The following is a 21,865-nucleotide window of genomic DNA, read 5'->3' as shown; positions in this document are numbered from 1 at the left end:
GCGTGTGTGGGTGTGGGAGAGTGCGTGTGTGGGCGTGGGAGAGTGCGTGTGTGGGCGTGGGAGAGTGCGTGTGTGGGCGTGGGAGAGTGCGTGTGTGGGTGTGGGAGAGTGCGTGTGTGGGTGAGGGAGAGTGCGTGTGTGGGTGTGGGATAGTGCGTGTGTGGGTGCGGGAGAGTGCGTGTGTGGGCGTGGGAGAGCGCGTGTGTGGGCCTGGGAGAGTGCGTATGTGGGCTTGGGAGAGTGCGTGTGTGGGCGTGGGAGAGTGCGTGTGTGGGCCTGGGAGAGTGCGTGTGTGGGCCTGGGAGAGTGCGTGTGTGGGTGTGGGAGACAGCGTGTGTGGGCCTGGGAGAGTGCGTGTGTGGGTGTGGGAGAGTGCGTGTGTGGGCCTGAAAGAGAGTGCGTGTGTGGGTGTGGGAGAGTGCGTGTGTGGGTGTGGGAGAGTGCGTGTGTGGGTGTGGGAGAGTGCGTGTGTGGGTGTGGGAGAGTGCGTGTGTGGGTGTGGGAGACAGCGTGTGTGGGCCTGGGAGAGTGCGTGTGTGGGTGTGGGAGAGTGCGTGTGTGGGCCTGAAAGAGAGTGCGTGTGTGGGTGTGGGAGAGTGCGTGTGTGGGTGTGGGAGAGTGCGTGTGTGGGTGTGGGAGAGTGCGTGTGTGGGTGTGGGAGAGTGCGTGTGTGGGCGTGGGAGAGTGCGTGTGTGGGCGTGGGAGAGTGCGTGTGTGGGCCTGGGAGAGTGCGTGTGTGGGCCTGGGAGAGTGCGTGTGTGGGTGTGGGGGAGTGCGTGTGTGGGTGTGGGAGAGTGAGTGTGTGGGCGTGGGAGAGTGCGTGTGTGGGCGTGGGAGAGTGCGTGTGTGGGCGTGGGAGAGTGCGTGTGTGGGCGTGGGAGAGTGCGTGTGTGGGTGTGGGAGAGTGCGTGTGTGGGTGTGGGAGAGTGCGTGTGTGGGTGTGGGAGAGTGCGTGTGTGGGCGTGGGAGAGTGCGTGTGTGGGCGTGGGAGAGTGAGTGTGTGGGCGTGGGAGAGTGCGTGTGTGGGCGTGGGAGACTGCGTGTGTGGGCCTGGGAGAGTGCGTGTGTGGGTGTGGGAGAGTGCGTGTGTGGGTGTGGGAGAGTGCGTGTGTGGGTGTGGGAGAGTGCGTGTGTGGGTGTGGGAGAGTGCGTGTGTGGGTGTGGGAGAGTGCGTGTGTGGGCGTGGGAAAGTGCGTGTGTGGGCCTGGGAGAGAGCGTGTGTGGGTGTGGGAGAGTGCGTGTGTGGGTGTGGGAGAGTGCATGTGTGGGTGTGGGAGAGTGCGTGTGTGGGCGTGGGAGAGTGCGTGTGTGGGTGTGGGAGAGTGCGTGTGTGGGCGTGGGAGAGTGCGTGTGTGGGTGTGGGAGAGTGCGTGTGTGGGTGTGGGAGAGTGCGTGTGTGGGCGTGGGAGAGTGCGTGTGTGGGTGTGGGAGAGTGCGTGTGTGGGTGTGGGAGAGTGCGTGTGTGGGCGTGGGAGAGTGCGTGTGTGGGCGTGGGAGAGTGCGTGTGTGGGCGTGGGAGAGTGCGTGTGTGGGCGTGGGAGAGTGCGTGTGTGGGCGTGGGAGAGTGCGTGTGTGGGCGTGGGAGAGTGCGTGTGTGGGCCTGGGAGAGTGCGTGTGTGGGTGTGGGAGAGTGCGTGTGTGGGCCTGGGAGAGTGCGTGTGTGGGTGTGGGAGAGTGCATGTGTGGGTGTGGGAGAGTGCGTGTGTGGGTGTGGGAGAGTGCGTGTGTGGGTGTGGGAGAGTGCGTGTCTGGGTGTGGGAGAGTGCGTGTGTGGGTGTGGGAGAGTGCGTGTGTGGGCCTGGGAGAGTGCGTGTGTGGGCCTGGGAGAGTGCGTGTGTGGGTGTGGGAGAGTGCGTGTGTGGGTGTGGGAGAGTGCGTGTGTGGGTGTGGGAGAGTGCGTTTGTGGGCGTGGGAGAGTGCGTGTGTGGGCGTGGGAGAGTGCGTGTGTGGGTGTGGGAGAGTGCGTGTGTGGGTGTGGGAGAGTGCGTGTGTGGGTGCGGGAGAGTGCGTGGGTGGGCGTGGGAGAGTGCGTGGGTGGGCCTGGGAGAGTGCGTGTGTGGGCCTGGGAGAGTGCGTGTGTGGGCCTGGGAGAGTGCGTGTGTGGGTGTGGGAGAGTGCGTGTGTGGGCGTGGGAGAGTGCGTGTGTGGGCGTGGGAGAGTGCGTGTGTGGGTGTGGGAGAGTGCGTGTGTGGGTGTGGGAGAGTGCGTGTGTGGGTGTGGGAGAGTACGTGTGTGGGTGTGGGAGAGTGCGTGTGTGGGCGTGGGAGAGTGCGTGTGTGGGTGTGGGAGAGTGCGTGTGTGGGCGTGGGAGAGTGCGTGTGTGGGTGTGGGAGAGTGCGTGTGTGGGCGTGGAAGAGTGCGTGTGTGGGTGCGGGAGACTGCGTGTGTGGGCGTGGGAGACTGCGTGTGTGGGCGTGGGAGACTGCGTGTGTGGGCGTGGGAGACTGCGTGTGTGGGCCTGGGAGAGTGCGTGTGTGGGCGTGGGAGAGTGCGTCTGTGGGCCTGGGAGAGTGCGTGTGTGGGTGTGGGAGAGTGCGTGTGTGGGCGTGGGAGAGTGCGTGTGTGGGCGTGGGAGAGTGCGTGTGTGGGCGTGGGAGAGTGCGTGTGTGGGCGTGGGAGAGTGCGTGTGTGGGCGTGGGCGAGTGCGTGTGTGGGTGTGGGAGAGTGCGTGTGTGGGTGTGGGAGAGTGCGTGTGTGGGTGTGGGAGAGTGCGTGTGTGGGCGTGGGAGAGTGCGTGTGTGGGTGTGGGAGAGTGCGTGTGTGGGCGTGGGAGAGTGCGTGTGTGGGCGTGGGAGAGTGCGTGTGTGGGCGTGGGAGAGTGCGTGTGTGGGCGTGGGAGAGTGCGTGTGTGGGCGTGGGAGAGTGCGTGTGTGGGTGTGGGAGAGTGCGTGTGTGGGTGAGGGAGAGTGCGTGTGTGGGTGTGGGAGAGTGCGTGTGTGGGTGCGGGAGAGTGCGTGTGTGGGCGTGGGAGAGCGCGTGTGTGGGCCTGGGAGAGTGCATATGTGGGCGTGGGAGAGTGCGTGTGTGGGCGTGGGAGAGTGCGTGTGTGGGCCTGGGAGAGTGCGTGTGTGGGCGTGGGAGAGTGCGTGTGTGGGTGTGGGAGACAGCGTGTGGGCCTGGGAGAGTGCGTGTGTGGGTGTGGGAGAGTGCGTGTGTGGGCCTGAAAGAGAGTGCGTGTGTGGGTGTGGGAGAGTGCGTGTGTGGGTGTGGGAGAGTGCGTGTGTGGGTGTGGGAGAGTGCGTGTGTGGGTGTGGGAGAGTGCGTGTGTGGGTGTGGGAGAGTGCGTGTGTGGGTGTGGGAGAGTGCGTGTGTGGGCGTGGGAGAGTGCGTGTGTGGGCGTGGGAGAGTGCGTGTGTGGGCCTGGGAGAGTGCGTGTGTGGGCCTGGGAGAGTGCGTGTGTGGGCCTGGGAGAGTGCGTGTGTGGGCGTGGGAGAGTGCGTGTGTGGGCCTGGGAGAGTGCGTGTGTGGGTGTGGGGGAGTGCGTGTGTGGGTGTGAGAGAGTGAGTGTGTGGGCGTGGGAGAGTGCGTGTGTGGGCGTGGGAGAGTGCGTGTGTGGGCGTGGGAGAGTGCGTGTGTGGGCGTGGGAGAGTGCGGGTGTGGGTGTGGGAGAGTGCGTGTGTGGGTGTGGGAGAGTGCGTGTGTGGGCGTGGGAGAGTGCGTGTGTGGGCCTGGGAGAGTGCGTGTGTGGGTGTGGGAGAGTGCGTGTGTGGGCCTGGGAGAGTGCGTGTGTGGGTGTGGGAGAGTGCGTGTGTGGGTGTGGGAGAGTGCGTGTGTGGGTGTGGGAGAGTGCGTGTGTGGGTGTGGGAGAGTGCGTGTGTGGGTGTGGGAGAGTGCGTGTGTGGGTGTGGGAGAGTGCGTGTGTGGGCCTGGGAGAGTGCGTGTGTGGGCCTGGGAGAGTGCGTGTGTGGGTGTGGGAGAGTGCGTGTGTGGGTGTGGGAGAGTGCGTGTGTGGGCGTGGGAGAGTGCGTGTGTGGGCGTGGGAGAGTGCGTGTGTGGGTGTGGGAGAGTGCGTGTGTGGGTGTGGGAGAGTGCGTGTGTGGGTGTGGGAGAGTGCGTGTGTGGGTGCGGGAGAGTGCGTGGGTGGGCGTGGGAGAGTGCGTGGGTGGGCTTGGGAGAGTGCGTGTGTGGGCGTGGGAGAGTGCGTGTGTGGGCCTGGGAGAGTGCGTGTGTGGGTGTGGGAGAGTGCGTGTGTGGGCGTGGGAGAGTGCCTGTGTGGGCGTGGGAGAGTGCGTGTGTGGGTGTGGGAGAGTGCGTGTGTGGGTGTGGGAGAGTACGTGTGTGGGCGTGGGAGAGTGCGTGTGTGGGCGTGGGAGAGTGCGTGTGTGGGTGTGGGAGAGTGCGTGTGTGGGCGCGGGAGAGTGCGTGTGTGGGTGTGGGAGAGTGCGTGTGTGGGCGTGGGAGAGTGCGTGTGTGGGTGCGGGAGAGTGCGTGTGTGGGCGTGGGAGAGTGCGTGTGTGGGCGTGGGAGACTGCGTGTGTGGGCGTGGGAGACTGCGTGTGTGGGCCTGGGAGAGTGCGTGTGTGGGCGTGGGAGAGTGCGTCTGTGGGCCTGGGAGAGTGCGTGTGTGGGTGTGGGAGAGTGCGTGTGTGGGTGTGGGAGAGTGCGTGTGTGGGCGTGGGAGAGTGCGTGTGTGGGTGTGGGAGAGTGCGTGTGTGGGCGTGGGAGAGTGCGTGTGTGGGCGTGGGAGAGTGCGTGTGTGGGTGTGGGAGCGTGCGTGTGTGGGTGTGGGAGAGTGCGTGTGTGGGTGTGGGAGAGTGCGTGTGTGGGGTGTGGGAGAGTGCGTGTGTGGGTGCGGGAGAGTGCGTGTGTGGGCGTGGGAGAGTGCGTGTGTGGGTGTGGGAGAGTGCGTGTGTGGGCGTGGGAGAGTGCGTGTGTGGGCGTGGGAGAGTGCGTGTGTGGGCGTGGGAGAGTGCGTGTGTGGGTGTGGGAGAGTGCGTGTGTGGGTGAGGGAGAGTGCGTGTGTGGGTGTGGGATAGTGCGTGTGTGGGTGCGGGAGAGTGCGTGTGTGGGCGTGGGAGAGCGCGTGTGTGGGCCTGGGAGAGTGCGTATGTGGGCTTGGGAGAGTGCGTGTGTGGGCGTGGGAGAGTGCGTGTGTGGGCCTGGGAGAGTGCGTGTGTGGGCCTGGGAGAGTGCGTGTGTGGGTGTGGGAGACAGCGTGTGTGGGCCTGGGAGAGTGCGTGTGTGGGTGTGGGAGAGTGCGTGTGTGGGCCTGAAAGAGAGTGCGTGTGTGGGTGTGGGAGAGTGCTTGTGTGGGTGTGGGAGAGTGCGTGTGTGGGTGTGGGAGAGTGCGTGTGTGGGTGTGGGAGAGTGCGTGTGTGGGTGTGGGAGAGTGCGTGTGTGGGTGTGGGAGACAGCGTGTGTGGGCCTGGGAGAGTGCGTGTGTGGGTGTGGGAGAGTGCGTGTGTGGGCCTGAAAGAGAGTGCGTGTGTGGGTGTGGGAGAGTGCGTGTGTGGGTGTGGGAGAGTGCGTGTGTGGGTGTGGGAGAGTGCGTGTGTGGGTGTGGGAGAGTGCGTGTGTGGGCGTGGGAGAGTGCGTGTGTGGGCGTGGGAGAGTGCGTGTGTGGGCCTGGGAGAGTGCGTGTGTGGGCCTGGGAGAGTGCGTGTGTGGGCCTGGGAGAGTGCGTGTGTGGGCGTGGGAGAGTGCGTGTGTGGGCCTGGGAGAGTGCGTGTGTGGGTGTGGGGGAGTGCGTGTGTGGGTGTGGGAGAGTGAGTGTGTGGGCGTGGGAGAGTGCGTGTGTGGGCGTGGGAGAGTGCGTGTGTGGGCGTGGGAGAGTGCGTGTGTGGGCGTTGGAGAGTGCGTGTGTGGGTGTGGGAGAGTGCGTGTGTGGGTGTGGGAGAGTGCGTGTGTGGGTGTCGGAGAGTGCGTGTGTGGGCGTGGGAGAGTGCGTGTGTGGGCGTGGGAGAGTGCGTGTGTGGGCGTGGGAGAGTGCGTGTGTGGGCGTGGGAGACTGCGTGTGTGGGCCTGGGAGAGTGCGTGTGTGGGTGTGGGAGAGTGCGTGTGTGGGTGTGGGAGAGTGCGTGTGTGGGTGTGGGAGAGTGCGTGTGTGGGTGTGGGAGAGTGCGTGTGTGGGTGTGGGAGAGTGCGTGTGTGGGTGTGGGAGAGTGCGTGTGTGGGTGTGGGAGAGTGCGTGTGTGGGTGTGGGAGAGTGCGTGTGTGGGCGTGGGAGAGTGCGTGTGTGGGCGTGGGAGAGTGCGTGTGTGGGCCTGGGAGAGTGCGTGTGTGGGCCTGGGAGAGTGCGTGTGTGGGCCTGGGAGAGTGCGTGTGTGGGCCTGGGAGAGTGCGTGTGTGGGCCTGGGAGAGTGCGTGTGTGGGCGTGGGAGAGTGCGTGTGTGGGCCTGGGGGAGTGCGTGTGTGGGTGTGGGGGAGTGCGTGTGTGGGCGTGGGAGAGTGAGTGTGTGGGCGTGGGAGAGTGCGTGTGTGGGCGTGGGAGAGTGCGTGTGTGGGCGTGGGAGAGTGCGTGTGTGGGCGTGGGAGAGTGCGTGTGTGGGTGTGGGAGAGTGCGTGTGTGGGTGTGGGAGAGTGCGTGTGTGGGTGTGGGAGAGTGCGTGTGTGGGCGTGGGAGAGTGCGTGTGTGGGCGTGGGAGAGTGAGTGTGTGGGCGTGGGAGAGTGCGTGTGTGGGCGTGGGAGACTGCGTGTGTGGGCCTGGGAGAGTGCGTGTGTGGGTGTGGGAGAGTGCGTGTGTGGGTGTGGGAGAGTGCGTGTGTGGGTGTGGGAGAGTGCGTGTGTGGGTGTGGGAGAGTGCGTGTGTGGGTGTGGGAGAGTGCGTGTGTGGGTGTGGGAGAGTGCGTGTGTGGGTGTGGGAGAGTGCGTGTGTGGGTGTGGGAGAGTGCGTGTGTGGGCGTGGGAGAGTGCGTGTGTGGGCCTGGGAGAGTGCGTGTGTGGGCCTGGGAGAGTGCGTGTGTGGGCCTGGGAGAGTGCGTGTGTGGGCCTGGGAGAGTGCGTGTGTGGGCCTGGGAGAGTGCGTGTGTGGGCCTGGGAGAGTGCGTGTGTGGGTGTGGGAGAGTGCGTGTGTGGATGTGGGAGAGTGCGTGTGTGGGCGTGGGAGAGTACGTGTGTGGGCGTGGGAGAGTGCGTGTGTGGGCGTGGGAGAGTGCGTGTGTGGGTGTGTGAGAGTGCGTGTGTGGGTGTAGGAGAGTGCGTGTGTGGGTGTGGGAGAGTGCGTGTGTGGGTGTGGGAGAATGCGTGTGTGGGTGTGGGAGAGTGCGTGTGTGGGAGTTGGAGAGTGCGTGTGTGGGTGTGGGAGAGTGCGTGTGTGGGCGTGGGAGAGTGCGTGTGTGGGCGTGGGAGAGTGCGTGTGTGGGCGTGGGAGAGTGCGTGTGTGGGCGTGGGAGAGTGCGTGTGTGGGCGTGGGGGAGTGCGTGTGTGGGCGTGGGGGAGTGCGTGTGTGGGTGTGGGAGAGTGCGTGTGTGGGTGTGGGAGAGTGCGTGTGTGGGCGTGGGAGAGTGCGTGTGTGGGCCTGGGAGAGTGCGTGTGTGGGCCTGGGAGAGTGCGTGTGTGGGTGTGGGAGAGTGCGTGTGTGGGTGTGGGAGAGTGCGTGTGTGGGCGTGGGAGAGTGCGTGTGTGGGCGTGGGAGAGTGCGTGTGTGGGTGTGGGAGAGTGCGTGTGTGGGCGTGGGGGAGTGCGTGTGTGGGCGTGGGAGAGTGCGTGTGTGGGTGTGGGAGAGTGCGTGTGTGGGTGTGGGAGAGAGCGTGTGTGGGTGTGGGAGAGTGCGTGTGTGGGTGTGGGAGAGTGCGTGTGTGGGTGGGAGAGTGCGTGTGTGGGCGTGGGAGAGTGCGTGTGTGGGTGTGGGAGAGTGCGTGTGTGGGCGTGGGAGAGTGCGTGTGTGGGCGTGGGAGAGTGCGTGTGTGGGCGTGGGAGAGTGCGTGTGTGGGTGTGGGAGAGTGCGTGTGTGGGCGTGGGAGAGTGCGTGTGTGGGCGTGGGAGAGTGCGTGTGTGGGCGTGGGAGACTGCGTGTGTGGGCGTGGGAGACTGCGTGTGTGGGCGTGGGAGACTGCGTGTGTGGGCCTGGGAGAGTGCGTGTGTGGGCGTGGGAGAGTGCGTGTGTGGGCCTGGGAGAGTGCGTGTGTGGGTGTGGGAGAGTGCGTGTGTGGGTGTGGGAGAGTGCGTGTGTGGGCGTGGGGGAGTGCGTGTGTGGGTGTGGGAGAGTGCGTGTGTGGGCGTGGGAGAGTGCGTGTGTGGGCGTGGGAGAGTGCGTGTGTGGGCGTGGGAGAGTGCATGTGTGGGCGTGGGAGAGTGCGTGTGTGGGTGTGGGAGAGTGCGTGTGTGGGTGTGGGAGAGTGCGTGTGTGGGCGTGGGAGAGTGCGTGTGTGGGCGTAGGAGAGTGCGTGTGTGGGCGTGGGAGAGTGCGTGTGTGGGTGTGGGAGAGTGCGTGTGTGGGTGTGGGAGAGTGCGTGTGTGGGTGTGGGAGAGTGCGTGTGTGGGTGTGGGAGAGTGCGTGTGTGGGCCTGGGAGAGTGCGTGTGTGGGTGTGGGAGAGTGCGTGTGTGGGCGTGGGAGAGTGCGTGTGTGGGTGTGGGAGAGTGCGTGTGTGGGCCTGGGAGAGTGCGTGTGTGGGCGTGGGAGAGTGCGTGTGTGGGCCTGGGAGAGTGCGTGTGTGGGTGTGGGAGAGTGCGTGTGTGGGTGTGGGAGAGTGCGTGTGTGGGCGTGGGAGAGTGTGTGTGTGGGTGTGGGAGACTGCTTGTGTGGGTGTGGGAGAGTGCGTGTGTGGGCGTGGGAGAGTGCGTGTGTGGGCCTGGGAGAGTGCTTGTGTGGGTGTGGGAGACTGCGTGTGTGGGCCTGGGAGAGTGCGTGTGTGGGTGTGGGAGAGTGCGTGTGTGGGCCTGGGAGAGTGCGTGTGTGGGTGTGGGAGAGTGCGTGTGTGGGTGTGGGAGAGTGCGTGTGTGGGTGTGGGAGAGTGCGTGTGTGGGTGTGGGAGAGTGCGTGTGTGGGTGTGGGAGAGTGCGTGTGTGGGTGTGGGAGAGTGCGTTTGTGGGCCTGGGAGAGTGCGTGTGTGGGCCTGGGAGAGCGCGTGTGTGGGCGTGGGAGAGTGGGTGTGTGGGCGTGGGAGAGTGCGTGTGTGGGCGTGGGAGAGTGCGTGTGTGGGCGTGGGAGAGTGCGTGTGTGGGCGTGGGAGAGTGTGTGTGTGGGCGTGGGAGAGTGCGTGTGTGGGCGTGGGAGAGTGCGTGTGTGGGCGTGGGAGAGTGCGTGTGTGGGCGTGGGAGAGTGCGTGTGTGGGTGTGGGAGACTGCGTGTGTGGGTGTGGGAGAGTGCGTGTGTGGGCGTGGGAGAGTGCGTGTGTGGGTGTGGGAGAGTGCGTGTGTGGGTGTGGGAGAGTGCGTGTGTGGGTGTGGGAGAGTGCGTGTGTGGGTGTGGGAGAGTGCGTGTGTGGGCGTGGGAGAGTGCGTGTATGGGCGTGGGAAAGTGCGTGTGTGGGCCTGGGAGAGTGCGTGTGTGAGCCTGGGAGAGTGCATGTGTGGGTGTGGGAGACTGCGTGTGTGGGCCTGGGAGAGTGCGTGTGTGGGCGTGGGAGAGTGCGTGTGTGGGCGTGGGAGAGTGCGTGTGTGGGCCTGGGAGAGCGCGTGTGTGGGCGTGGGAGAGTGGGTGTGTGGGCGTGGGAGAGTGCGTGTGTGGGCGTGGGAGAGTGCGTGTGTGGGCGTGGGAGAGTGCGTGTGTGGGCGTGGGAGAGTGCGTGTGTGGGCGTGGGAGAGTGCGTGTGTGGGCGTGGGAGAGTGCGTGTGTGGGCGTGGGAGAGTGCGTGTGTGGGTGTGGGAGACTGCGTGTGTGGGTGTGGGAGAGTGCGTGTGTGGGCGTGGGAGAGTGCGTGTGTGGGTGTGGGAGAGTGCGTGTGTGGGTGTGGGAGAGTGCGTGTGTGGGTGTGGGAGAGTGCGTGTGTGGGTGTGGGAGAGTGCGTGTGTGGGCGTGGGAGAGTGCGTGTGTGGGCGTGGGAAAGTGCGTGTGTGGGCCTGGGAGAGTGCGTGTGTGGGCCTGGGAGAGTGCATGTGTGGGTGTGGGAGACTGCGTGTGTGGGCCTGGGAGAGTGCGTGTGTGGGCGTGGGAGAGTGCGTGTGTGGGCCTGGGAGAGTGCGTGTGTGGGCCTGGGAGAGTGCGTGTGTGGGTGTGGGAGAGTGCGTGTGTGGGTGTGGGAGAGTGCGTGTGTGGGCGTGGGAGAGTGTGTGTGTGGGTGTGGGAGAGTGCGTGTGTGGGCGTGGGAGAGTGCGTGTGTGGGCCTGGGAGAGTGCTTGTGTGGGTGTGGGAGACTGCGTGTGTGGGCCTGGGAGAGTGCGTGTGTGGGTGTGGGAGAGTGCGTGTGTGGGCCTGGGAGAGTGCGTGTGTGGGTGTGGGAGAGTGCGTGTGTGGGGTGTGGGAGAGTGCGTGTGTGGGTGTGGGAGAGTGCGTGTGTGGGTGTGGGAGAGTGCGTGTGTGGGTGTGGGAGAGTGCGTGTGTGGGTGTGGGAGAGTGCGTTTGTGGGCGTGGGAGAGTGCGTGTGTGGGCCTGGGAGAGCGCGTGTGTGGGCGTGGGAGAGTGTGTGTGTGGGCGTGGGAGAGTGCGTGTGTGGGCGTGGGAGAGTGCGTGTGTGGGCGTGGGAGAGTGCGTGTGTGGGCGTGGGAGAGTGTGTGTGTGGGCGTGGGAGAGTGCGTGTGTGGGCGTGGGAGAGTGCGTGTGTGGGCGTGGGAGAGTGCGTGTGTGGGCGTGGGAGAGTGCGTGTGTGGGTGTGGGAGAGTGCGTGTGTGGGCGTGGGAGAGCGCGTGTGTGGGCCTGGGAGAGTGCGTGTGTGGGCGTGGGAGAGTGCGTGTGTGGGTGTGGGAGAGTGCGTGTGTGGGCGTGGGAGAGTGTGTGTGTGGGTGTGGGAGACTGCGTGTGTGGGTGTGGGAGAGTGCGTGTGTGGGCGTGGGAGAGTGCGTGTGTGGGTGTGGGAGAGTGCGTGTGTGGGTGTGGGAGAGTGCGTGTGTGGGTGTGGGAGAGTGCGTGTGTGGGTGTGGGAGAGTGCGTGTGTGGGCGTGGGAGAGTGCGTGTGTGGGCGTGGGAAAGTGCGTGTGTGGGCCTGGGAGAGTGCGTGTGTGGGCCTGGGAGAGTGCATGTGTGGGTGTGGGAGACTGCGTGTGTGGGCCTGGGAGAGTGCGTGTGTGGGCGTGGGAGAGTGCGTGTGTGGGCGTGGGAGAGTGCGTGTGTGGGCCTGGGAGAGTGCGTGTGTGGGTGTGGGAGAGTGCGTGTGTGGGTGTGGGAGAGTGCGTGTGTGGGCGTGGGAGAGTGTGTGTGTGGGTGTGGGAGACTGCTTGTGTGGGCGTGGGAGAGTGCGTGTGTGGGCGTGGGAGAGTGCGTGTGTGGGTGTGGGAGAGTGCGTGTGTGGGTGTGGGAGAGTGCGTGTGTGGGCGTGGGAGAGTGCGTGTGTGGGCGTGGGAGAGTGCGTGTGTGGGTGTGGGAGAGTGCGTGTGTGGGTGTGGGAGAGTGCGTGTGTGGGCCTGGGAGAGTGCGTGTGTGGGTGTGGGAGAGTGCGTGTGTGGGCGTGGGGGAGTGCGTGTGTGGGTGTGGGAGAGTGCGTGTGTGGGTGTGGGAGAGTGCGTGTGTGGGCGTGGGAGAGTGCGTGTGTGGGCCTGGGAGAGTGGGTGTGTGGGTGCGGGAGAGTGCGTGTGTGGGTGTGGGAGAGTGCGTGTGTGGGCCTGGGAGAGTGCGTGTGTGGGTGTGGGAGAGTGCGTGTGTGGGTGTGGGAGAGTGCGTGTGTGGGCGTGGGAGAGTGCGTGTGTGGGTGTGGGAGAGTGCGTGTGTGGGTGTGGGAGAGTGCGTGTGTGGGTGTGGGAGAGTGCGTGTGTGGGCGTGGGAGAGTGCGTGTGTGGGTGTGGGAGAGTGCGTGTGTGGGCCTGGGAGAGTGCGTGTGTGGGCCTGGGAGAGTGCGTGTGTGGGTGTGGGAGAGTGCGTGTGTGGGCGTGGGAGAGTGCGTGTGTGGGCCTGGGAGAGTGCGTGTGTGGGTGTGGGAGAGTGCGTGTGTGAGAGAGGGAGTGAGAAAGAGAGGAGGTGAGAAAGAGAGGCGGTGAGAAAGAGAGGAGGTGAGAAAGAGAGGAGGTGAGAAAGAGAGGAGGTGAGAGAGAGAGGGGGTGAGAGAGAGAGGGGGTGAGAGAGGGGGTGACAGAGAGGGGGTTTGAGAGAGAGGGAAGGGTGAGAGAGAGAGGGGGTTGGAGAGAGGGGGTGAGAGAGAGAGGGGGTGAGAAAGAGAGTCGGTGAGAAAGAGAGGAGGTGAGAGAGAGAGGAGGTGAGAGAGAGAGGGGGTGAGAGAGAGGGGGTGAGAGAGAGGGGGTGAGAGAGAGGGGGTGAGAGAGAGGGGGTGAGAGAGAGGGGGTTTGAGAGAGAGGGAGGGGTGAGAGAGAGAGGGGGTTGGAGAGAGGGGGGTGAGAAAGAGAGGAGGTGAGAAAGAAGGTGTGTGCATGTGGTGTGATGGGATCCATTTGTATCCAGAAAACGGGCCCACTCCTTCAGAAGTGAGCCTATCCTGACAGGTGCCTCCACCTGGGATTGTGATGCAGTTAGCTACTGGAATTGTTCATGGGCAGCCACCGTCGCAGTAGGATGTGGCATACAGGATTGCGCCACCGGCTCACTGGGAGAGAGAAGTACATCCTGCAGGTAAATCCCTCATCCTAGCACTGAGGCACGGCCAAGTCAGTCCACTTCAAGCCTGAATACCCCCAGAAAGAACAACGTATTCTGCTTTTCGATTAATGTCCTTTCTTCCTTTGTGTTATCGCAAGCAGGAGCGAATCAGGCAATGGCCTCTATTATAGTCCGTCGATGTGGCTCTCACATTGCGGGTTTTTGCTAAAGTGGCCCAAACTTTAAAAACAGTGAAGATCACGGTCTTAGGTTCTCTAAATAGTGGAGGTGTTTTCTCTCTACCAGTTCTCCTTAATATCACAGAATTGTTACGGTGTAGGAGGTAATTTGGCCCATCGTGTCTACACTGGCTCTCTGAGCATTTTAGCAATGCCAATGTCCTGCCTTTACCCCGTAACCTTGCATGTTGATTCTATTTAAATAATCATCCAGTGCCCTCTTGAATGCCTCAATTGAACCTGCCTCTATCACACTTCCAGGCAGTGCATTCTAAACCCAAACTACTCGCTGTGTGAAAAAGTTATTTCTTACCTCGCATTTGTTTCATTTGCAAAACACTTTAAAACTGTGCCCGCTGGTTCTCGATCCGTTTACAAGTGGGAACAGTTTCTCCCTATCTACTCTGTCCAGACCCCTCATTATTTTGAAAACTTCTATCAAGTCTCGTCTTAGCCTTCTCCTCTCCAAGGAAAACAGTCTCAACTTCTCCAAGATAACTGTGTTCCTCTCCGCAGATGCTGCCAGACCTGCTGAGTTTTTCCAGGTATTTTTGTTTTTGTTTTCAACTTCTCCAATCTTTCCTCATTATTGAAGTGTCTCGTCCCTGGAGCCATTCTCGTAAACCTCTTCCGCACTCTCTCCAATGCGTTCACATCTTTCCTATAGTGTGGCTCCCAGAGCTATACACAATACTCCAGCTGAGGTCTAACCAATGTCTTACATAAGTACATCATAACCTCCCTGCTCTCGTACTCTATGTCCCTATTAATGAATCCTAGAATACTATATACTTTAGTAACAGCTCTCTCTACCTGTGCTGCCGCCTTTCATGACTTTATGTACCAACTTTACCTCCCGAGCTCCCGCTGTTTTGTCTCCCGAGCTCCCGCTCTTTTACCTCCCGAGCTCCCGCTCTTTTAGCTCCCGAGCTCCCGCTCTTTTACCTCCCGAGCTCCCGCTGTTTTACCTCCCGAGCTCCCGCTGTTTTACCTCCCGAGCTCCCGCTGTTTTACCTCCCGAGCTCCCGCTGTTTTACCTCCCGAGCTCCCGCTGTTTTACCTCCCGAGCTCCCGCTGTTTTACCTCCCGAGCTCCCGCTCTTTTACCTCCCGAGCTCCCGCTGTTTTACCTCCCGAGCTCCCGCTGTTTTATCTCCCGAGCTCCCGCTGTTTTACCTCCCGAGCTCCCGCTGTTTTACCTCCCGAGCTCCCGCTGTTTTACCTCCCGAGCTCCCGCTGTTTTACCTCCCGAGCTCCCGCTGTTTTACCTCCCGAGCTCCCGCTCTTTTACCTCCCGAGCGCCCGCTGTTTTACCTCCCGAGCTCCCGCTCTTTTAGCTCCCGAGCTCCCGCTCTTTTACCTCCCGAGCTCCCGCTCTTTTACCTCCCGAGCTCCCGCTCTTTTACCTCCCGAGCTCCCGCTGTTTTACCTCCCGAGCTCCCGCTGTTTTACCTCCCGAGCTCCCGCTCTTTTATCTCCCGAGCTCCCGCTGTTTTACCTCCCGAGCTCCCGCTGTTTTACCTCCCGAGCTCCCGCTCTTTTACCTCCCGAGCTCCCGCTGTTTTACCTCCCGAGCTCCCGCTGTTTTACCTCCCGAGCTCCCGCTGTTTTACCTCCCGAGCTCCCGCTGTTTTACCTCCCGAGCTCCCGCTGTTTTACCGCCCGAGCCCCGCTGTACCTCGAGCTCCCGCTGTTTTACCTCCCGAGCTCCCGCTGTTTTACCTCCCGAGCTCCCGCTGTTTTACCTCCCGAGCTCCCGCTGTTTTACCTCCCGAGCTCCCGCTGTTTTACTCCCGAGCTCCCGCTGTTTTACCTCCCGAGCTCCCGCTGTTTTACCTCCCGAGCTCCCGCTCTTTTACCTCCCGAGCTCCCGCTGTTTTACTTCCCGAGCTCCCGCTGTTTTACCTCCCGAGCTCCCGCTCTTTTACCTCCCGAGCTCCCGCTCTTTTACCTCCCGAGCTCCCGCTGTTTTACCTCCCGAGCTCCCGCTCTTTTACCTCCCGAGCTCCCGCTGTTTTATCTCCCGAGCTCCCGCTGTTTTACCTCCCGAGCTCCCGCTGTTTTACCTCCCGAGCTCCCGCTCTTTTACCTCCCGAGCTCCCGCTGTTTTACCTCCCGAGCTCCCGCTGTTTTACCTCCCGAGCTCCCGCTGTTTTACCTCCCGAGCTCCCGCTCTTTTACCTCCCGAGCTCCCGCTCTTTTACCTCCCGAGCTCCCGCTGTTTTACCTCCCGAGCTCCCGCTGTTTTATCTCCCGAGCTCCCGCTCTTTTACCTCCCGAGCTCCCGCTCTTTTACCTCCCGAGCTCCCGCTGTTTTACCTCCCGAGCTCCCGCTGTTTTACCTCCCGAGCTCCCGCTGTTTTACCTCCCGAGCTCCCGCTGTTTTACCTCCCGAGCTCCCGCTGTTTTACTTCCCGAGCTCCCGCTGTTTTATCTCCCGAGCTCCCGCTCTTTTACCTCCCGAGCTCCCGCTCTTTTACCTCCCGAGCTCCCGCTGTTTTACCTCCCGAGCTCCCGCTCTTTTATCTCCCGAGCTCCCGCTGTTTTACCTCCCGAGCTCCCGCTGTTTTACCTCCCGAGCTCCCGCTCTTTTACCTCCCGAGCTCCCGCTCTTTTACCTCCCGAGCTCCCGCTCTTTTACCTCCCGAGCTCCCGCTGTTTTATCTCCCGAGCTCCCGCTGTTTTACCTCCCGAGCTCCCGCTCTTTTACCTCCCGAGCTCCCGCTGTTTTATCTCCCGAGCTCCCGCTCTTTTACCTCCCGAGCTCCCGCTCTTTTACCTCCCGAGCTCCCGCTGTTTTATCTCCCGAGCTCCCGCTGTTTTACCTCCCGAGCTCCCGCTCTTTTACCTCCCGAGCTCCCGCTGTTTTATCTCCCGAGCTCCCGCTGTTTTACCTCCCGAGCTCCCGCTCTTTTACCTCCCGAGCTCCCACTGTTTTACCTCCCGAGCTCCCGCTGTTTTACCTCCCGAGCTCCCGCTGTTTTACCTCCCGAGCTCCCGCTGTTTTACCTCCCGAGCTCCCGCTGTTTTACCTCCCGAGCTCCCGCTCTTTTACCTCCCGAGCTCCCGCTCTTTTACCTCCCGAGCTCCCGCTGTTTTACCTCCCGAGCTCCCGCTGTTTTACCTCCCGAGCTCCCGCTCTTTTATCTCCCGAGCTCCCGCTCTTTTACCTCCCGAGCTCCCGCTCTTTTACCTCCCGAGCTCCCGCTCTTTTACCTCCCGAGCTCCCGCTGTTTTACCTCCCGAGCTCCCGCTCTTTTACCTCCCGAGCTCCCGCTGTTTTACCTCCCGAGCTCCCGCTGTTTTACCTCCCGAGCTCCCGCTCTTTTATCTCCCGAGCTCCCGCTCTTTTACCTCCCGAGCTCCCGCTCTTTACCTCCCGAGCTCCCGCTCTTTTACCTCCCGAGCTCCCGCTGTTTTACCTCCCGAGCTCCCGCTGTTTTACCTCCCGAGCTCCCGCTGTTCTACCTCCCGAGCTCCCGCTGTTTTACCTCCCGAGCTCCCGCTGTTTTACCTCCCGAGCTCCCGCTCTTTTATCTCCCGAGCTCCCGCTCTTTTACCTCCCGAGCTCCCGCTCTTTTATCTCCCGAGCTCCCGCTGTTTACCTCCCGAGCTCCCGCTCTTTTACCTCCCGAGCTCCCGCTGTTTTACCTCCCGAGCTCCCGCTCTTTTACCTCCCGAGCTCCCGCTGTTTTACCTCCCGAGCTCCCGCTCTTTTACCTCCCGAGCTCCCGCTGTTTTACCTCCCGAGCTCCCGCTGTTTTACCTCCCGAGCTCCCGCTCTTTTACCTCCCGAGCTCCCGCTGTTTTACCTCCCGAGCGCCCGCTGTTTTACCTCCCGAGCTCCCGCTCTTTTACCTCCCGAGCTCCCGCTCTTTTACCTCCCGAGCTCCCGCTGTTTTACCTCCCGAGCTCCCGCTGTTTTACCTCCCGAGCTCCCGCTGTTTTACCTCCCGAGCTCCCGCTGTTTTACCTCCCGAGCTCCCGCTGTTTTACCTCCCGAGCTCCCGCTGTTTTACCTCCCGAGCTCCCGCTCTTTTACCTCCCGAGCTCCCGCTCTTTTACCTCCCGAGCTCCCGCTGTTTTACCTCCCGAGCTCCCGCTGTTTTACCTCCCGAGCTCCCGCTCTTTTACCTCCCGAGCTCCCGCTGTTTTACCGCCCGAGCTCCCGCTCTTTTACCTCCCGAGCTCCCGCTCTTTTACCTCCCGAGCTCCCGCTCTTTTACCTCCCGAGCTCCCGCTCTTTTACCTCCCGAGCTCCCGCTCTTTTACCTCCCGAGCTCCCGCTGTTTTACCTCCCGAGCTCCCGCTGTTTTACCTCCCGAGCTCCCGCTCTTTTACCTCCCGAGCTCCCGCTGTTTTACCTCCCGAGCTCCCGCTCTTTTACCTCCCGAGCTCCCGCTGTTTTACCTCCCGAGCTCCCGCTGTTTTAACCTCCCGAGCTCCCGCTGTTTTACCTCCCGAGCTCCCGCTCTTTTACCTCCCGAGCTCCCGCTCTTTTACCTCCCGAGCTCCCGCTGTTTTACCTCCCGAGCTCCCGCTGTTTTACCTCCCGAGCTCCCGCTGTTGTACCTCCCGAGCTCCCGCTCTTTTACCTCCCGAGCTCCCGCTGTTTTATCTCCCGAGCTCCCGCTGTTTTACCTCCCGAGCTCCCGCTCTTTTACCTCCCGAGCTCCCGCTGTTTTACCTCCCGAGCTCCCGCTGTTTTACCTCCCGAGCTCCCGCTGTTTTACCTCCCGAGCTCCCGCTGTTTTACCTCCCGAGCTCCCGCTGTTTTACCTCCCGAGCTCCCGCTGTTTTACCTCCCGAGCTCCCGCTGTTTTATCTCCCGAGCTCCCGCTGTTTTACCTCCCGAGCTCCCGCTGTTTTACCTCCCGAGCTCCCGCTCTTTTACCTCCCGAGCTCCCGCTCTTTTACCTCCCGAGCTCCCGCTGTTTTACCTCCCGAGCTCCCGCTCTTTTACCTCCCGAGCTCCCGCTGTTTTACCTCCCGAGCTCCCGCTGTTTTACCTCCCGAGCTCCCGCGTTTTACCCTCCCGAGCCCCCGCTGTTTTACCTCCCGAGCTCCCGCTGTTTTACCTCCCGAGCTCCCGCTCTTTTACCTCCCGAGCTCCCGCTGTTTTACCTCCCGAGCTCCCGCTCTTTTACCTCCCGAGCGCCCGCTGTTTTATCTCCCGAGCTCCCGCTGTTTTACCTCCCGAGCTCCCGCTGTTTTATCTCCCGAGCTCCCGCTGTTTTACCTCCCGAGCTCCCGCTCTTTTACCTCCCGAGCTCCCGCTCTTTTACCTCCCGAGCTCCCGCTGTTTTACCTCCCGAGCTCCCGCTCTTTTACCTCCCGAGCTCCCGCTGTTTTACCTCCCGAGCTCCCGCTGTTTTACCTCCCGAGCTCCCGCTCTTTTACCTCCCGAGCTCCCGCTGTTTTATCTCCCGAGCTCCCGCTCTTTTACCTCCCGAGCTCCCGCTGTTTTATCTCCCGAGCTCCCGCTGTTTTACCTCCCGAGCTCCCGCTCTTTTACCTCCCGAGCTCCCGCTCTTTTACCTCCCGAGCTCCCGCTGTTTTACCTCCCGAGCTCCCGCTCTTTTTACCTCCCGAGCTCCCGCTCTTTTACCTCCCGAGCTCCCGCTGTTTTACCTCCCGAGCTCCGCTGTTTACCCTCCCGAGCTCCCGCGCTTTACTCCCGAGCTCCCGCTCTTTTCCTCCGAGCTCCCGCTGTTTTACCTCCCGAGCTCCCGCTGTTTTACCTCCCGAGCTCCCCGCTGTTTTACCTCCCGAGCTCCCGCTGTTTTACCTCCCGAGCTCCCACTGTTTACCTCCCGAGCTCCCGCTCTTTTACCTCCGAGCTCCGCTGTTTTACCTCCCGAGCTTCCCGCTGTTTTACCTCCCGAGCTCCCGCTCTTTTACCTCCCGAGCTCCCGCTGTTTTTACCTCCCGAGCTCCCGCTGTTTTACCTCCGAGCTCCTCTCCGCTGTTATTTACCTCCGAGCTCCCGCTTTTTTACCTCCCGAGCTCCCGCTGTTTTACCTCCCGAGCTCCCGCTGTTTTACCTCCCGAGCTCCCGCTGTTTTACCTCCCGAGCTCCCGCTCTTTTACCTCCCGAGCTCCCGCTGTTTTACCTCCCGAGCGCCCGCTTGTTTTACCTCCCGAGCTCCCGCTCTTTTACCTCCCGAGCTCCCGCTCTTTTACCTCCCGAGCTCCCGCTGTTTTACCTCCCGAGCTCCCGCTGTTTTACCTCCCGAGCTCCCGCTGTTTTACCTCCCGAGCTCCCGCTCTTTTACCTCCCGAGCTCCCGCTCTTTTACCTCCCGAGCTCCCGCTGTTTTACCTTCCCGAGCTCCCGCTCTTTTACCTCCCGAGCTCCCGCTCTTTTACCTCCCGAGCTCCCGCTGTTTTACCTCCCGAGCTCCCGCTCTTTTACCTCCCGAGCTCCCGCTCTTTTACCTCCCGAGCTCCCGCTCTTTTACCTCCCGAGGCTCCCGCTCTTTTACCTCCCGAGCTCCCGCTCTTTTACCTCCCGAGCTCCCGCTGTTTTACCTCCCGAGCTCCCGCTGTTTTACCTCCCGAGCTCCCGCTGTTTTACCTCCCGAGCTCCCGCTCTTTTACCTCCCGAGCTCCCCGCTTTTTACCTCCCGAGCTCCCGCTGTTTTACCTCCCGAGCTCCCGCTGTTTTACCTCCCGAGCTCCCGCTCTTTTACCTCCCGAGCTCCCGCTCTTTTACCTCCCGAGCTCCCGCTCTTTTACCTCCCGAGCTCCCGCTCTTTTACCTCCCGAGCTCCCGCTCTTTTACCTCCCGAGCTCCCGCTGTTTTACCTCCCGAGCTCCCGCTGTTTACCTCCCGAGCTCCCGCTGTTTTACCTCCCGAGCTCCCGCTGTTTTACCTCCCGAGCTCCCGCTGCTTTTACCTCCCGAGCTCCCGCTCTTTTACCTCCCGAGCTCCCGCTCTTTTACCTCCCGAGCTCCCGCTCTTTTACCTCCCGAGCTCCCGCTGTTTTACCTCCCGAGCTCCCGCTCTTTTACCTCCCGAGCTCCCGCTCTTTTACCTCCCGAGCTCCCGCTCTTTTACCTCCCGAGCTCCCGCTCTTTTACCTCCCGAGCTCCCGCTGTTTTACCTCCCGAGCTCCCGCTCTTTTACCTCCCGAGCTCCCGCTCTTTTACCTCCCGAGCTCCCGCTGTTTTATCTCCCGAGCTCCCGCTCTTTTACCTCCCGAGCTCCCGCTCTTTTACCTCCCGAGCTCCCGCTGTTTTACCTCCCGAGCTCCCGCTGTTTTACCTCCGAGCTCCCGCTGTTTTACCTCCCGAGCTCCCGCTGCTTTTACCTCCCGAGCTCCCGCTGTTTTACCTCCCGAGCTCCCGCTGTTTTACCTCCCGAGCTCCCGCTCTTTTACCTCCCGGAGCTCCCGCTGTTTTACCTCCCGAGCTCCCCGCTGTTTTTACCTCCCGAGCTCCCGCTCTTTTACCGCCCGAGCTCCCGCTCTTTTACCTCCCGAGCTCCCGCTGCTTTGACCTCCCGAGCTCCCGCTGTTTTACCTCCCGAGCTCCCCGCTCTTTTACCTCCCGAGCTCCCGCTGTTTTTACCTCCCGAGCTCCCGCTGTTTTTACCTCCCGAGCTCCCGCTAGTTTTACCTCCCGAGCTCCCGCTGTTTACCTCCCGAGCTCCCGCTGTTTTACCTCCCGAGCTCCCGCTGTTTTACCTCCCGAGCGCCCGCTGTTTTACCTCCCGAGCTCCCGCTGTTTTACCTCCCGAGCTCCCGCTGTTTTACCTCCCGAGCTCCCGCTCTTTTACCTCCCGAGCTCCCGCTGTTTTACCTCCCGAGCTCCCGCTGTTTTACCTCCCGAGCTCCCCGCTGTTTTACCTCCCGAGCTCCCGCTGTTTTACCTCCCGAGCTCCCGCTGTTTTACCTCCCGAGCTCCCGCTCTTTTACCTCCCGAGCTCCCGCTGTTTTACCTCCCGAGCTCCCGCTCTTTTACCTCCCGAGCTCACGCTCTTTTACCTCCCCGAGCTCCCGCTCTTTTTCCTCCCGAGCTCCCGCTGTTTTACCTCCCGAGCTCCCCGCTCTTTGACCTCCCGAGCTCCCGCTCTTTTACCTCCCGAGCTCCCGCTGTTTTACCTCCCGAGCTCCCGCTGTTTTACCTCCCGAGCTCCCGCTGTTTTACCTCCCGAGCTCCCGCTCTTTTACCTCCCGAGCTCCCGCTCTTTTACCTCCCGAGCTCCCGCTCTTTTACCTCCCGAGCTCCCGCTGTTTTACCTCCCGAGCGCCCGCTGTTTTACCTCCCGAGCTCCCGCTGTTTTACCTCCCGAGCTCCCGCTGTTTTACCTCCCGAGCTCCCGCTGTTTTACCTCCCGAGCTCCCGCTCTTTTACCTCCCGAGCTCCCGCTGTTTTACCTCCCGAGCTCCCGCTCTTTTACCTCCCGAGCTCCCGCTGTTTTACCTCCCGAGCTCCCGCTCTTTTAACCTCCCGAGCTCCCGCTGTTTTACCTCCCGAGCTCCCGCTGTTTTACCTCCCGAGCTCCCGCTGTTTTACCTCCCGAGCTCCCGCTCTTTTACCTCCCGAGCTCCCGCTGTTTTACCTCCCGAGCTCCCGCTCTTTTACCTCCCGAGCTCCCGCTGTTTTACCTCCCGAGCTCCCGCTGTTTTACCTCCCGAGCTCCCGCTCTTTTACCTCCCGAGCTCCCGCTGTTTTACCTCCCGAGCTCCCGCTGTTTTACCTCCCGAGCTCCCGCTGTTTTACCTCCCGAGCTCCCGCTCTTTTACCTCCCGAGCTCCCGCTCTTTTACCTCCCGAGCTCCCGCTCTTTTACCTCCCGAGCTCCCGCTGTTTTACCTCCCGAGCTCCCGCTGTTTTACCTCCCGAGCTCCCGCTGTTTTACCTCCCGAGCTCCCGCTGTTTTACCTCCCGAGCTCCCGCTGTTTTACCTCCCGAGCTCCCGCTCTTTTATCTCCCGAGCTCCCGCTGTTTTACCTCCCGAGCTCCCGCTCTTTTACCTCCCGAGCTCCCGCTGTTTTACCTCCCGAGCTCCCGCTGTTTTACCTCCCGAGCTCCCGCTGTTTTACCTCCCGAGCTCCCGCTCT

The 21,865-nt window shown here is 62.6% G+C and overlaps 1 protein-coding gene and 1 long non-coding RNA gene across 10 annotated transcripts in view; both read right to left on the bottom strand.

The window, feature by feature from the left end:
* The window catches only part of nbeal1 (neurobeachin-like 1), a 309,051-nt gene that overhangs the window by 170,224 nt on the left and 116,962 nt on the right, over positions 1-21,865 (bottom strand). The gene's annotated exons all lie outside the window — the stretch shown is intronic.
* Positions 18,279-18,864, bottom strand: LOC121284817. Its single transcript, XR_005944553.1, has 3 exons — positions 18,821-18,864; positions 18,385-18,430; positions 18,279-18,291 (listed from the first exon to the last, which is right to left on the bottom strand). It is a non-coding gene; the product is annotated as an uncharacterized LOC121284817 (long non-coding RNA).

This window comes from Carcharodon carcharias, chromosome 12 (genome assembly GCF_017639515.1).
Source record: "Carcharodon carcharias isolate sCarCar2 chromosome 12, sCarCar2.pri, whole genome shotgun sequence".
Taxonomy (NCBI): domain Eukaryota; kingdom Metazoa; phylum Chordata; class Chondrichthyes; order Lamniformes; family Lamnidae; genus Carcharodon; species Carcharodon carcharias.
The sequence above is the reverse complement of the archived record's forward strand: the minus strand, read 5'-3'. Positions and strand labels throughout refer to the sequence as shown.